We start from the raw sequence: 15,960 nt of genomic DNA on the forward strand, positions 1-15,960 counted from the left end.
AATTTTTTCAAAAATTGAAGCAAAGTTCAGAGGTGGGAGCTTTAGCCCTGCCTCTTTGATGAAGACTTCCCTGTCCACTCTAGTCAAGAGGGACTTCTTAAATTAGCTAAGATTTTTTGGTTGCAAGCAACTGAAAAGCCACTTTATCTATAGATTGAACAAATTAGAGCATCTGTAGGCTCTGGAAATCAGGGTGGGAATAAATTTAGTCTCAGAAATAAATGGAACCTGTGGGATGCTGAATCTGGCTCATGCAAATTCTTGAGAGCCAACTGTTTGATTTTGAGGGATTTTGTAAGCCAGTTGTTAAATACAACATTATTAAAAAATAAATGCTGTAAACTCATGAGTAAAAATTATATTAAATACAAAAGTAACACATTCTAAAGTCTCATTACTTCTCCATTATTTTACTGCATTTGGCTATTATCTATATACCCTTGAGATTCCTTCTATCTGTGGTATTGGTATGGTAGAAACCTTGTACAGAGGTGTCCTATTACGCGTCTCTTTCCAACTCTGTATGTGTTGATGTCATTTTGGAAGTGTGAAAATGGCCATAGCGGAGGCATTTAAACCATGGAAATGAATGAATGCTTAAAACCAAGGCTTAATCTATTGTTTTTTTGATTGTCTAGATTCTAGACTTAAGAAAGTGATGAAGAAAATGTTGAAAATGCAATGAACTTGGAAGTGTGTTGTAGCTGTAGTCCTTACATTGTGAATAGCATTGAAAATTGATAAGCTCTTTCAGATTTTGAGAACAATTATTTGACTTGGCAAAACTGTCATATCACTGAAAAGTGAGTCAAGCTCCAGTATGTGTCTTTGTTGATTTACTTTATTTTACTTACCTGAAGAGAATTACCAACCACCATTTGTGTCAGAACTACATTTGGAGAACTGATTGTTAAACACTTACCAGCACACCACTGTCTATGATGTCTCTTATTTCATATACCTAGTTATTTCGTGGTATTGGCTTTCTTTCCTCAGACCAGCATCTACCAACAGGCTGGAACTATGAGCTTTGGCAACCCCAAAGTTCATGTGCCCAAGCTTCATTTCACAAGAGGGTCAGAAAGAAGGAACTCTCTCACCTTAGTTCCAATTTGAAGACACTAAAGAAGAACTCTGATTGGTTTGATTTGTATCTGATGACCAGGAAAGCAGAGTTCTATGATTGGCCCAATAGAGGAACATTGTGTGCGTTTGTGTATGTGTGTGTGTGCGCGTGCGCGCGCACGTGCACATGCCTTAGCCACAGGAGGATATTGAAGACCACATCCTTAGAGGAAAGAGGTTGCGATTGAAAAACAAAAACACAAACAACAAAAAAAAGAGGAGATGTACATAGCAGAAACAATAGATGTCCTTTTTACCATGTGACTGTGTAAATTTAGCAAGTAATTAAATCTTTTTGAACTTCAATAACAGTGAAATAATTTAATCTCTTTCATAGGGCTATTGTGAGGATTAAGCAAACAATATACACAAAGCATTTTGCATATAACAAATACTCAGATTATAGTGGTTATAGCATTATTTGAGGTCATGTCATTTTTCCTAGAATGTACACTCTGAGTAGGTTTTTGCTAATATTTTATGCCACTTTTAGCATCCTATGCAACATTTTTCTTGCACAGCACAAGTGAATATTTTTAGAAAATTTTAATAAATACTTCTAGCAATAGCATCTTCACTTAGATAGGCTCTACTGTAAATCTACTATGCTTATGGTGTACTTACAATTTACTAGATAATGGAAATCACGTCCTAAGCCTCACATGCCACCAAAAAGTTCCAACTGATTGTTTATTTGAGCAGTAAGTACGTGTGCATGACTGGGAAACCCCAATTTTTCCTGCCTGTTTACAGACCAAAAAACAAGAGAGAGAGAGAGAGAGAGAGAGAGAGAATTATTTGATCTAGGACAGATTTGCAGATAACCACTTACCTGGAACATTCATCATTAGTTTATGTCTGGCTGGTGAAGCTTTATTGCTTTGGTTGTCTGTGTTTACCTGGGGGATAGACAACCATTAGTGGCCGGCCATTGTTTTATATTTATGTGCAAAAAAAAAAGGGGAGAAAGCTTTCGAACTGAATCCCCAGATCCTGGGGACTAGAGTATGCCTTGTCGCTGATATTCCTATCCAAGTTCCTGAAGCTCTGGGTGAGGCAGCCTGGGCGAGCCCTGGGCCTTGCTTTGACTGTTTTTTCCATTCTCTGCTCTAGACTCCTCCCCTATCTTATCTCTTGCTAAATCAGGGTAGTTCCTACAGTCACTTTGCCCAACTCACTTTGCATAATTTTTCCTCTGAGTACCCCAGAAAGCTCTAACCAGGTTCACTGATTCCCACTCCAATCCTAGCCTCCGTACTTATATTTCTGGGCAGCGGCATTCAGTCAAGCGGTTTGGTTGGTTTCCATTTGTTCCCATCTTCTTCACTGAGCAGTCCTGGTACTCTCGCCTCCCTGTGGAACCACAGGGCCCTGATTGCCCAGTGTGGCATTCATGCCCAACAGCTCCATGTGGATCTGGTGGTTAACTTCTTCTACCAAGTGGAGCTGATTGAGCAGTGGACAACGGCAAGGAAAACTGAAGAATGTCACTGGCCACAGCCTGCTGCGAATGAGATTCTGTGCTCCTGCCATGTCATTTGTGATTTCCCTTTCTTGTGTCTTCTATGCCAGCATGGATTCAAACCTTTGGTTTTACCTGGAAGCGTCCAAGTGAACAACTGTTATTCTTAAAATATTCTTTGATGTGTGTGCAGAACCTCTGATTTCTATTATATGGAACAACAAAACATCCATTTTTTCCAGTGCTTCATTTTATACCTCAAATTCTGCTGAAGTGGTTTAGTTTTCTTGGAAGCACCCTCTTTTGTGCTTTCCTGGTCAACTTCCTTCCCTAGGTTGACAAAGCAAGCTGAGGATTTTCCTATGAAGATTTTTAGTTCTAAGCAACAGAAGTTAACTTACCTGTGTATTTATCTATGCGTATGCTGAGCAACTCCTTGCAACACTTTCACTTACAGAAGGGCGATGGTGACAACCTAGCAATGGTTAGGCCCAAAGCAGGTCCCTGCTGTTGCAGAACAGCAGCTACACAGAATGAGCATGTATTGTGTGGCTCCTATTGTACCAGGCACTTAATACATCATCTCATTTAGTCCTCAGAACAACTTGGTATATTCTGATGACATTATCCCATTTTATCGATGAGGAAAGTGAATCCCAGAAAAGTGAAGAAACTAGATCAAGATAACATGGAACAAAGATTTGCACTTGGGCCTCCCCAGGCCTAGCACAGTCCTCTTTCTTATTGAATTGCTTGTTTTTCTTGTTGGTGGGAAAGAGATTTGGGGAATTGTCTTGGTGGCCCTTAAAGCACACCAAGCCAGCATCTGTCTGTGTCCAAGGAGGCAGGCAGTGAGTCTTGTGTGTGTACATTTGCCCACCTTCAGAACCTTTGGCTCGTGCCTTTACCATCACTGTTTTCCACTCATTCTAGCAGATAGATTGGCCTCTTTCCCAACCTGGGTCTTGAGCAGAGTGGTTCATGAAGGGTTTGTTCAGAATCCTGATTCCAGGTATAATCTGCGTGAACCTCATGGAGAAAGAGCCCCTTCTCGGAAGGTATCAGGGCTCTTGTGGGTTGGCACGGCTGGTGGGGTGGGGTGGGGGAGTGGGCCTTACACAGGTCATTCAGCCCAGGGATACTGAACATGTCACTGACCTCATGACTCTGCTTCTATGCTATTTCACAGAACCATTTAAAGAGCAGCATATGAAAGAAAACATTTAAAAAAACATAATTTTATTCAAGAATACATTAAATGCCTTGATATTGAAATCTCTCCTTCTACCCCTTAAGTTGATTTTCCCTTATTTGGTTTTCCAGGTATGTGCAAAGAAATCATCCCTGTGTTTTAGATACTTGAAGTTTCCTAAAACCTCCTGTTCATCTCTTCTGAGCAAACCTTTTCTTTTCTCCCCAATATTTTAGGTATTTCCTAGACCATTTGAGCTCTTAGCTGGTATTGCATTTTTTTCCTGTATCTCTTCTAAATTTACCACTTGTTTAGTTTTTAATGTAATAATTAACAGAGTATAGTAACATGCCCTGACTTGGAAATTCAGTTTAACAGATGTTTACAGAGTGACTTTTCTGTGCATAGCACAGCTATGTGCTCTGTAGGACAGAAGAATGGATGCTGGCAGGTCCCCACTCTTAAATGCCTTACCACCTGACAAGTAAAAATGTAATTGTCTCAAAATTGGCCTTAGGGCCAAATAGAAATGTCTCCCACAATGATTTGAAGATATCACTTTTCAGATTTTTTTTTGTCTTTAAGACAGAGAGCTTGCTGTAATTTATAATTTTTCAGAAGATTTGGTCTCAGTGAAGTCGCTGATACTGTCTTCCATGCTGATGTCGCCCTCTCTGCGTTATTTTAGTGCACATGGCCAGTATTGCACAATTTATTTGTTCTCTCATTGTTTCCTGTGCATAGCCCTTTTCTACTCCCAAGCTAGGTGTAAGGTGGAGAAGGCAAGGGCAATCACTGTTACTTTTCTTTCCCTTAATATCTGCTAAAGTGCCAGAAAATTGTTATGCAAAAAGCAGCTGATTTCCTGGCTTATGGGCTGACACCCAGAAGAACTTCTCTCTCATGTCTACACATTTCAGATTTGCTGATTTTCATCCACCAACAATGGGCAAAATTGAATGAAAAGCTTGTTAGCATTGTGGACAAAATAAGAGCACTTACCTCTGAGTGATATTATAAAAGCTCTGTTATCAATGGAATTCACAACCATGAGATATAAAGGTTTAGTATTTTAATGTCTATTTTGTCTGCTCTGATGCTTCCCTTCTGCAACCTCATTCTTACTTTTCAGTTAATTCAATATTTTGAAATGGCTGAGGTTAGACAATAAATTCTGAGTAAATGTGGTATCATTATCATGACCTTCCAAATAAGTTTATAAATTGTTTTTTAATTTTCAGATGCAGAAAATGGGGGTTCTTTGTGACTTTATAGCTTTTGATTGATGAATGATGTGGGTGGGTTTTTGTTGGATGTATAAAAAAATATGCTATTTATAATCTATAGCATATTATTTTGTTTTCAAATATCTGAAAGGACTAAACCATTTACCTTCTAAAAATAATTCAAACAAATGCACAAAGTATAATTAATACATTAACGTTTACACTAGATAATTCTACATAAGAAATCCTTTTAACAAATCCCTATAACTAATAATTTTTTACTGGTATTTAATGAAGTGATACAATTCATAACAGTATTCTCCATTGGTTATGAATGCAGAACAGGATGGGATTTGGAAAATCCACCCAGGTATACTGAAGAGGAAGGATTACAATTGCACTTAAAAAAGAATCTTTCAAACCCAGGGATTAGAATTTACTTGAGATAATATTGGATTTGTTCTTATGGAAAACTCAAGTTGGCTGGGTGGCATGAACATTGGATATAGACTTCTTACAACGCAAGACAATTCCACTAGGATTTATTGAGTGCCTACTCGGAGCAGTATTCCCACTCAGACCTTCAACCAAGTATTAACCAGATACAATATTGCTTCGTTCCAAAGATACAGTGAAATTGAGGATATGAAGGCTGATATGGCCTTATACCCCAAGCAAGTATTTATTGAGTGCCTAATGTGTCAAGAACCATATTATTATGTTATATTATTTTATTATTACTTTTTTCAACAGGGTCTCACTGGTTGCCCAGGCTGGAGTGCAGTGACATGATCATAGCTCACTGTAGCCTTGAACTCCTGGACACAAGGGACCTTACTGCCTCAGCCTCCCGAGCAGCTAGGATGACAGGTGTGCCCCACCATACCCAGATAACTTAAATTTTTTTGTGTGTGTAAAGATGGGGTCACACTGCCCAGGCTGGTCTCAAACTCCTGGCCTCAAGCAGTCCTTATGCCTCAGCCTCCCCAGTGCTGGGATTACAGACATAAACCACTATACCCGGCCCCATTCTTGATTATAGATAAGAAAACTGAAGCTTGGAGAGTGTAGCTAATTTGCTGAAACATAGGAGCCAGGGTTTGTAGTCAGGTCTAACTCCAATGATGGGGAGCTTCCTTTCTGTCCCATTGTCTCCCATGTGGCTACAACCAAAATTTCCTGCCTTGATAGAATCCTTTCTCCCCTTCCTTGGGCTGGGGATAGCACAGTGACCTGGGGCAGGAGCACCACCTGCAACTACGTAAGATGGAGACAGAAGGGCTTAGATGTCAGCAACGGTCAGTATGCTTCATGAATGGGAATTCTAGTTCCCTGACTTACAGAAATTTTGAGAGAATTGGCTCTGGTATTAGCAAGAAGTACTTTGAGCATCTCAGATGAAAGGCTCTAGGTGAGTACAGAGGGTGGCTATTAGAGACTGGCATGGAATTTTATATAAAGGAGGGTGCTTACTAATTATAAGATAGCTACTCATTTGTAGATTTATTTTCTAGTTTAATCTCTCATTGTTGCTATTACAAGGACAAGAAAAAATGCCCAAAGGTTTATGACCAAGACTCAAAAGCTAAGCTTGCATGTCCTGGAAAGACCTATCTGATTAAAATAATAAAAATAATAATAGTAATTAGAATAAATCCTGTTTATACCTAGTCTTTGCCTGAATGTCTTTAGAATCCTGTAAAACTTTGCCTTTAGTATCGACATTCGTTCATTGGTCTGTGCTTGCCTGAGCATCTGAGAACATTTTAGAAATATTAGAAACTGACAGGACCACAGAATTAACGAGTCCTCATCTTCGGAGCATACCTGTTGGGAGGAGGAGAAGAGAAAGCTCAACTTTTTCCTCCTGTAGCCTAGACGGCTGCAAATCTTCCAGTTCCTTTCATGTTCTTAGTCAATCCTGGTTCAGCCCTAAAGGTTCTTATTATAAAGTCCCCTCAAGTTAATGTTTTCCTTTGTCTATTGTTTAATTTAAATGACCCAGGCAGTGGCTCAGAAAGGAATGCAATTCTCATAAAACATTTTCCCACATTAAACAATCAAAAATTATTTGGGGGGAAGAAAAGAAAGAAAAAGCAGGAGCAGGAACTTGGAGTTTTGGAAATCCTTTCACAGAAATCTGATTGGTACTTTTCTTTTGTGGCTATAAATAGAAAGCCAAGGAACGGTTAAGTGCTAGGGCCAAGGTCACAGAGTAGATGGGAACTGCCACGCAGGAGTGAACGTGGACCGTTCGGGTCATGAGGTGCGCATTCTTTTTGTGAAAAAGCATTTCAATATTCTTTATTTTGGGGTCCTGTCTTCAAAAACCATCCATAGATACCATTTGCCAGCCTCTTCTTTCTCCCACCTGCTTCCACTTCCTCTTTTATGTAATTTTCACTTGACTGATTATTTTAAAATGCAGCCAGTGGTCTCCTCGGTCACCTCCCTAGCCTCATCATGCTATGCTAATTAAGTTAATGATAGTTGCTGTAATAAACTCACCCCTAATTGTACATTGACTTGAACAACAGAATTGTTTTCTCTTGCTGATATAGAGTCTAAAATGGTTGTCAGGACTGATAGGGTTCTACCCTCCAAGCAGTGATCTGGGAACCTGAGCTCCTTTTGTTTTGTGGCTCTACTATCTTCAACATTTGGCTTCCAATGTCATCCTGGGTGCAAGCACTCAGGGATGGAAAATAGCACGGAGCAAGACAGGCAGAAGGTTGGTATGTGCCTGGTCTGGAAGTGACCCATATCATTCTGTTCACATTACGTTGGCTAGAACTCAGTCAGGTGACCACACCTAACTACAAGGGAGTCTGAGAGTTGTAGTTGGCTGCATGTCCCGGAAGAAGAAATGGGATTGTATCTGACCAGACTGCCTGGCGTGGCCACTTTCTCCAGCATTGACTTCTGTGTTTCCTCCTCTCATTGGATGCTTTTACTGGTCCTGTTAGGTCCTCTCAGTAGCAAGTACAACAGACTCTCCTTAGAGAGACTTTTGTCTTCCTTTGTCACCTCTTCTTCTCCAGACTCACTTCCTGTGGGAGCCCCTTGGCACCCGGCCTGCTTCTGTGCCTGAGTAGTGCTTCTACAGGGTTCTGCTTCCCTTTTTCAAGCTTCTCTGTTTTGTGTGCCTCATACATTGCAGGAGAACAACGAGCTCCCTGTCTTCTCACGTTAGCCTCCTCGGTGCCCAGCTCCCTTCTTTCCTTCTGTGCCCGCACCTTGTCTCCTAAACTAGAAGCTCTGGGCTGCTATTTCAGTAATTCCATTTGCATAACCCTTTTGGGGTGACAGAGCAATTTCTCAGATATTAATCCTATATACAGTCTGAAACACAGGCATCATTCATGCCATTCCACCCATCAGAAAACAGATCTGGGGAGAAAGGTGACTTTCCCAAGGCTATGCCGTATGCACAGCATGAAGACTTAAGCTCAAAGCCCAGTATTGCTTTGAATTTCTTAGAGCTCTTAATTTAATTCACCCAAACCACCTGTTGTAGGGATTTACTATTGCTGTCTCTATTTTTCCACTGCTCCAGCCTCTTGGCTCTTCTGCTGTCTGTGGTCAAAAACATAGAACATCTTCATGCCCTGACTTTGTATCTGTATTAGTCTGTTTTCACACTGCTATAAAGAAATGCCTGAGACTGGGTAATTTATAAAGGAAGGAGGTTTAATTGACTCAGAGTTCTGCATGGCTGGGAAGGCCTAAGGAAAATTACAATCATTGCAAAAGGGGAAGGGGAAGCGAGGCACGTCTTACATGGTGGCAGGAGACAGAGAGCAAGCGAGCACAGGGGAAACTGCCACATTTTTTTTCTTTTTATATGGAGTTGCACTCTTGTTGCCCAGGCTAGAGTGCAGTGGCATGATCTCGGTTCACTGCAACCTCCACTTCCCAGGTTCAAGCTATTCTCATGCCTCAGTCTCCCAAATAGCTAGGATTACAGACATGTGCCACCACGCCTGGCTAATTTTGTATTTTTGGTTGAGATGGGGTTTCTCCATGTTGGTCATGCTGGTCTTAAACTCCCAACCTCAGGTGATCTGCCTGCATCGGCCTCCCAAAGTGCTGGGATTACAGGAGTGAGCCTTCATGCCTGGCCAAAACTGCCACTTTTAAACCATCAGATCTTGTTAAGAACTCCCTCACTATCGAGAGAACAGCATGGGTGAAACTGCCCCCATGATCCAGTCACCTCCTACCAGATCCCTCTTTGACATGTGAGGATTACAATTTGAGATGAGATTTGGGTGGGGACACAGAGCCAAACCATGTCAATGTCTCTAAACTCAAGACTGCAGACTGGAGCAGAATGACACTGGGAGGAGCCTAGGGTGTATAGCTGAGACTCTGAAATGATAAGATTTGTAGACTGGTGAAAATTCTTTAAAATTTTCTTTTAATACAGAAGAAGTAGTGTGTGCAGGATGTAGGACTGAGTACAGAATGCAGGACTATGATATCAAATGGATGCCTGACTGAATAAATAAATAACCCATTACTTGGGCTGACTACCACCTACATAAAATTTTGTGTTTGGAGTTGTGAGCCACACAAAGAACGAATGAGAGTCCCTGTTCTCAAGGAGCCTTAGAGAAGCACAAGAGGTAAGACTAAACCCAAGTACTGATGATAAAACAGAGAAATGGCAGTGTCAGGGAAGCACAAAGTTCCCCTGTTACTTCAGATGGACTAACAAGAATATACCCAGCTGGAAAGGCTAAAGGTTGAGCTCACCAGGTAAGTGGAAATTTGAACTTGTCTTTATATGTATTCATATAGTTATTAACTTGACAATTGATTTAAGCACATACTAGAGACTTACTTTTAGAGAGGTATCACAGAACACAGTTATGTACAGTTCTTGTCTTCAGGAACTTACTGTCTAGCAAAGGAGAGAGCCATCCCATTGATGACTGCACAAATTATTTCTTAATGACGGGAGGGATAAATGTTATGAAGGAAAAGCACAAAGGATGTGAGAGTGGATTATAGGGAGATGCTATGGAGTTTGCACTGAAGGGATCAGATTTGAATATACTGAGAGAGAGTGAGTGGCAGGGAGACCTCCTAGGTGGAGGGACAGAGGCCTAGAGCTACACAGTAAAGCCGTCTAAGCTGGGCTGGAAGAGAAGACAGGACAGGTAGGTTAGTACTAGCCGCAGGAGGGCCTCGTCGGATGTCAGGACTCTAAAATTGATTTGTTAGGAAATGGAAACCCACAAAGATTGAGGTAATCAAGAAGAACACTTGTGACCCAAATGAGAATAATGCCATGTGAGAATTGCGTAGCTCTTGTTTTTCTACATAAAACCATGCTAGTCCATGTGAGGGGCAAGACAAGACAAGATTATTAGGAGAGGGGTTGGATGCATGGTACCTTTCCATGGAAATCCTCTCTGCGGTGCATGATCCAGAGTCTTGGTCTGTTTGCTTGTTTCACAGTGCACAGGAGGCAAGAACTTAGAAAGCAGATCAGGGAAGAGTGGGGAGGAAGGTATTTGTGCATCCCTGCGGGGTAAAGGTGGGCACTTCCCAGCACAGCCCAGGACAGTGCAAGGAACAGCACAGAGGAACACTCTGCTTTCTGGTTCACAGTAAGGCTAGGACAGAAATGAAAGCTTTTCTCTACTTCCTGAAGTTTTCATTTCTTTGTTTTTCTCAGGTGGAGCGGTTTGGTCAGGCTGAGCCTGGCTCTGTTCTGACACAGCTCAGCTAGCAGATTTGAAGTGGGACTATTTAGAATGAGAAGAAAGCATGTCCTGCCAGGGCTAAACCTGGCCAGGTCTCCCTGCATGTCTTCTTTAGCAAGGTTACACCTGGCACACAGACCCTATCAGCCACTGACGGCATTCCTACAAACCCAAACCCACTGGTGGGCAGAGCAGGAAAGTGGCTGGCCACCATCCAGACAGTAAACAATAGAGGCAATTATTATACGGCCATTAATCTTGTCAATTACACATTAACCCAGGCCGTGTGTAAACAGGAGTACAATCCTCATGCATTTTTTCCCTTCTCTTTCTCTGCCTTTCTCAATGGCTCCCCATCCCATCTAATCAGAAAATAAAAAGGGACTGCATTCTACCACATTCTCAATATCATCCTTAATTCCACTTTTTCACTTATGGAAACCATCATACCAATCTGGAAATTCCTTTAACTTGTGTATTGATTTTATCGTGTGTGTGTGTGTGTGTGTGTGTGTGTGTGCGATTTCTATTACACATGACACTTTGCAGAGTGCTTAGGAAGCTGATTTTGCTGTTTTTGACAAATCTATGGTTCCTTTTTCACTTTGAGTTCCCCAGTTGAAGAGGCTATGTGCATATATATTACCTTGTTAGGTAATATAATGATTGATGGCACAAAGGTATTATATGTTTTGAAGTCATTTTCTAGTATACCTGGATAAGGATCTATTTCCTATTCATCTTCATCTGAGTAGATGCCACCCAAAAGCATCCTTGCCCACTTGAAAACCTATAGCAGTTGGCTTTGTGGTCAAAGGAGATTTTTAATTTTTAAAGTGAGAGGCAGTTCTAGAAGCAATTAGATCTGGCATTGTTCAGGGCAGATGGTGAAGTGGGCAGTTTCTCGTCAAAGCCTCCAGCCTTTCATTTTCCTGTGCTCTCTCTTCCTTTAGTACACTTGACCTCTCCTTTCCCTCCTCCTTTTCCAAAGCCATCTCTAAGAAATGGCCCAAGTCAGTCATTTATCTCTTCCTGGGCATTAATGAGTCTGGGGAATGCTCATTCCTGCTGTGTTTCCACTGAAAGCCTTATCTTTACTTGTGGAATGAAAGGAATTTCAGGTATTGGATCACAACTCAAAGTTCAAGTTTTTACTGCTCTGTTCACATAGTGGTCAGAAAAAAAATAGTTTTCGATTGGAAGGAGGGCAGTTTTCAGAGGCCCTCTTCTCAGGCTCTAGTGGTGATCCGTCTGTGTTCTCTCCTCTTTGTGGAGCCATTCTGGAGGACAGGGCTTGAGGTTGGCGTGGGCAGGACAGCACAGAGATTTCTCAAACATTGCTTGATAAGGCGTTTGAGACCGATTTCAGTAGAACCCTAATACATATTAGATAAGATGATTTCTGAATCGGGGATGCGAGAAAGATCTGTTGAAACTGGGCATCGACATGCTTTTTCCTTGGGATATGTCAGGGAATTCCCCAGGAGGCTTCAGTGTTCAGGACAGCCCTGCTACCCTATTTTTGGGGTGGTGGAGTGGGAACCTGGAATGAGGTCTTGCTGGCCGAAATTAAATTAGCTTGTTGTTTCGAGGGAGTTGGGAGCATTTTCATGTTGCTGTGCATAAACCTTCAAGCTCATTGTCTCAGATTTGGTTCATGCATATAGGGTGGTACTATGTATTCACTAGAAAGGGTCCAGACTTGTTGCATCTTGGTTCTGTCTCTAGATCTAGGATAATGCCTTTATTCCAAAGCTTAATTTTGGTAAAAATGAAAGAATTGACTAGGCGATCACTGAGGTTCCCTCTAGCTTCAAAAATCCCAATGATCTCTGAGATATATGAAGTAAAATTAATTGGTGCAATTTGTGGGATGTTATGTAAGCCAAAATTCTTAGAGTCAGGGCACTGGTAAAAGGTAAGAGTCAGGAATGCAGCGGATACTAGTCATTTTCCACAGCCTGTTTACTCCCAAATTGTAGCAATTCTAGGGTCGTGGGAAGAAGTAGACCTATGGGTGGCAAATCAATACGAACTGTGTCACCAATAAGGTTGTTCAGGGAAATAAGTTTATAAAGAGTGGAAAGGAACAGACTGAGTCTGAGAGAGTATGGGAGATGCCAGTTTCTACCAGTGACAGTGGGTTTTGTTTGTTTGTTTTTTACAAAAAGCATGTTTCTCATTTGATAAAATGATTCAATCGAGTCATGGGAAATTTCCTGGGACGAAAAAAAAACCAAGTTGAAAGTCAGCAGCCATCAAACAATCAGAATGTTTACTTCACAAATGATCAGCTGTTTAAAAAGTACTCTCCACCACCAGCTCTTCAAGTTAAAGGTGTCCAGTAAGCATTGCACCTCATAAATCAATGGAAAGACAATAGAGAAATTTAGAGGAAGCTGATGATTTCAGAGTTGATTAGGATTTCTATTTTGGCAGAGTGTTTCCATCTTCGATGCCACTGAGAGTACTTTCTTCGGTGACCCATTTGGTTAGAAAACGGTGTTAGCAGAGCCAGGGGACAGGGGTGATTCCCATGGGCCTGTTATCTGTAATTCAGTCATAATTGACCAAATCCCTTTTGTCCTTAATACTTTGCCAAGAAAGACAGAACGAAAGTAAGGCAAGATGCATTCACAGCCTTGGAAGAATTTAGAATTTAGCAGAGAATGCAAAAACCACACAATGGGTAACAAACTTGGAAAACTTTTAACCTTGCAGCTAGACTGTGTCATCTGGCCCGGTGTGGTGGCTCACACCTATAATCCCAGCTACTTGGGAGGATTGCTTGAGCCCAGGGGTTTGAGGCTGCAGTAAGCTATGATTGTGCCACTGCACTTCAGCCTGAGTAACAAAGCAGAAGCCTGTTTCAAACAAACAAACAAACAAATAAACAAACACACAAACTGTGTCATTAGCCCTCATGAACTATTTCCAGAATAGGGGTTGTAAGAGAGACCAAATAAATTAGTTGGATGAAGGTTAACTCACCATCATTCTAGAGCTTGTGTGTTTTAGGATACTTACTCCATACATAAAAATTCATGTATTTTCTAGTTAGAATGTTGATAGCTATTTGTTTCCTTAGTAATAAATATAAAGATTTGGTGATAAAATGACTATGGTTTTAGAGTTTATGTTCTTCCAACTTCTAATATGTATGTAAAGATGAGGAAAGTAGTCTATGATAAACAGGTGATTAAAATCTGTTAATGTAGGCTAATATTTTTTGAAAGTCTAGTCTATGAAAGGCCCTGTGCCAGTTTGCAAATTCCTTTTGTACTCTCTACTTGCATAATCCTATGGGTTTGATTAGCCATGTGTTTTGACCCTTAGAAGGACTCTGCCTAGGGGCTGAAGCATAAAGTTTTACTGCCCCTTTGAGCAAAAGCTGTTGTTAGAAGCCAAAAGCTTGGTGGGTACTAGCAGACCCTCTCATTTCACCCGTACCTGCGGACAGTCCTGTTCCTTTTGTAGGCCTCATAGAGGACAAACTCATTGAATATGAAATGTTAGCGCCGTTTTTGTGGTTAGCAGCTTTGGAAGGTTTAAATGTATTTGGGATTTCTCCTGCTGCTCCTTGCTTAGACTTAAAAAGTATTAATATTACATTAAAAAAAATTTTTTTTTGACTAAGTTGCATTTATTCCAAGAATTCTAGATTGATTTTGTATATTGCCATGTTACCAAAATAAAGGGAAGGAAAAGCATATGATCATATGAGTAAATGCGGAATTTTTCTTTTACAAAAAATGTCTTCCATTCTTTTTTTTTTTTTTTTTTTTTTTTTGGGGTGGAGTTTCGCTCTTGTTACCCAGGCTGGAGTGCAATGGCGCGATCTCGGCTCACCGCAACCTCCGCCTCCTGGGTTCAGGCAATTCTCCTGCCTCAGCCTCCTGAGTAGCTGGGATTACAGGCACGTGCCACCATGCCCAGCTAATTTTTTGTAGTTTTAGTAGAGACGGGGTTTCACCGTGTTGACCAGGATGGTCTCGATCTCTTGACCTCGTGATCCACCCGCCTCGGCCTCCCAAAGTGCTGGGATTACAGGCTTGAGCCACCGCGCCCGGCCCCATTCTTGATATACACTCTTTAGGAAACTGGGAACAGAAGGGAAGTTCTTAATTTGATACATAGCATGATACACGGCACAGAAACCTATGGCAAACATCATGCTTTGTGGTGAAATGTGGAGTGCCTTGGGCCAGGTTCCCCAGAAGCAGAGACTGAGAAAGGGAATGTTAAGGGACAGCTCTCAGATACAACGTGTGCCAAAGGGAAGGAAGAAGGATAGGGCAGGGGAAAAGGCCAGGCAAAAAGAATGTAGCTGTGAGCCGATAGCAGCTCTTCACCTCTTCTGCAAGTGGGAGAAGAGTGCTTCAGCCCAGTGAAGGGGATGTGGTGGGCAGCAATAGTGTCTGCTACAGTGACACTTTATGTTAAAAATAATTTAATTCACCTAGAGCTATAAAAACCTTAATTTTGACCATTTCTGGAGATCTATCTGGCTCCATATTCCGAGGTCTGATTGGTAACATCTTCCTTCTACCTGTAGAACTTCCTTAAGCAATTTTTGTAGTGTAGGTCTGCTGATAATAAATGCTCTCAGTTTTTGTTTGTCTGAAAAAGTCTTGATTTCTCTTTCATTTTTAGGATTTTTTTTTCCACTGGGCATAACTTCTTGGTTACTAGTATTTTTCTTTCAGTATTTTAAAGGGTTCATTCTACTGTTTTCTGTCTTGCATAGTTTCAGAGGAGATGCCTGCTGTCACTCTTAGCTTTGTTATTTTGTATACAATGTTTTCTTTTTCAACTTTCCTCAAGATTTGCCCTTTATCTTTAGTTTTAAGTCACTTCACTATGATGGATCTAGATGGGCGTGGGGGTGTATGGGTTTCATTTTTCTCCTCTCTCCTCCCCCTCCTTCTTCTTTACCTTGTTGTTCAATCTCTTTGGACTTCTCTGAACTTCTGGGACCTGTGGATTAATATATTTCATTATTTTTTGGGAAATTTCCAGCTGTCATCTCTTCAAATATTTCTCCTACCCTACACATATATCAGACCCACAGCTCTTATATTCTGGGTTTTTTTAAATTTTTTTGTCATTGTCATTTATTCATTTTTTTCTTGTGTTTCTGTTTGAGTAATTTCTGTTTATCATTTTCAAATTCGCTGATTTTGTTCTTGGCTTGTTGAGTCTCTTGATCAGCTAGTTGAAGGCATTCTTTGTCTCTGTTAT

The 15,960-nt window shown here is 41.0% G+C and overlaps 1 long non-coding RNA gene across 2 annotated transcripts in view; it reads left to right on the top strand.

Moving 5' to 3' along the window:
* LOC116553205 overlaps window positions 1-15,960 on the top strand; it is a 38,561-nt gene that overhangs the window by 11,808 nt on the left and 10,793 nt on the right. The window contains exons 2-4 of one of the 2 annotated variants that reach the window (XR_004269669.1): window positions 639-818; window positions 3,521-3,645; window positions 5,759-5,793. This is a non-coding gene — a long non-coding RNA (uncharacterized LOC116553205). Of the gene's footprint in view, window positions 1-638; window positions 819-3,520; window positions 3,646-5,758; window positions 5,794-15,960 lie in introns of those variants that run through there. The other variant, XR_004269668.1, reaches the window with a different exon arrangement.

The sequence above is a fragment of the Sapajus apella genome, unplaced genomic scaffold (assembly GCF_009761245.1).
Source record: "Sapajus apella isolate SASKATOON/1434 unplaced genomic scaffold, GSC_monkey_1.0 scaffold1, whole genome shotgun sequence".
NCBI classification, from domain to species: Eukaryota; Metazoa; Chordata; class Mammalia; order Primates; family Cebidae; genus Sapajus; species Sapajus apella.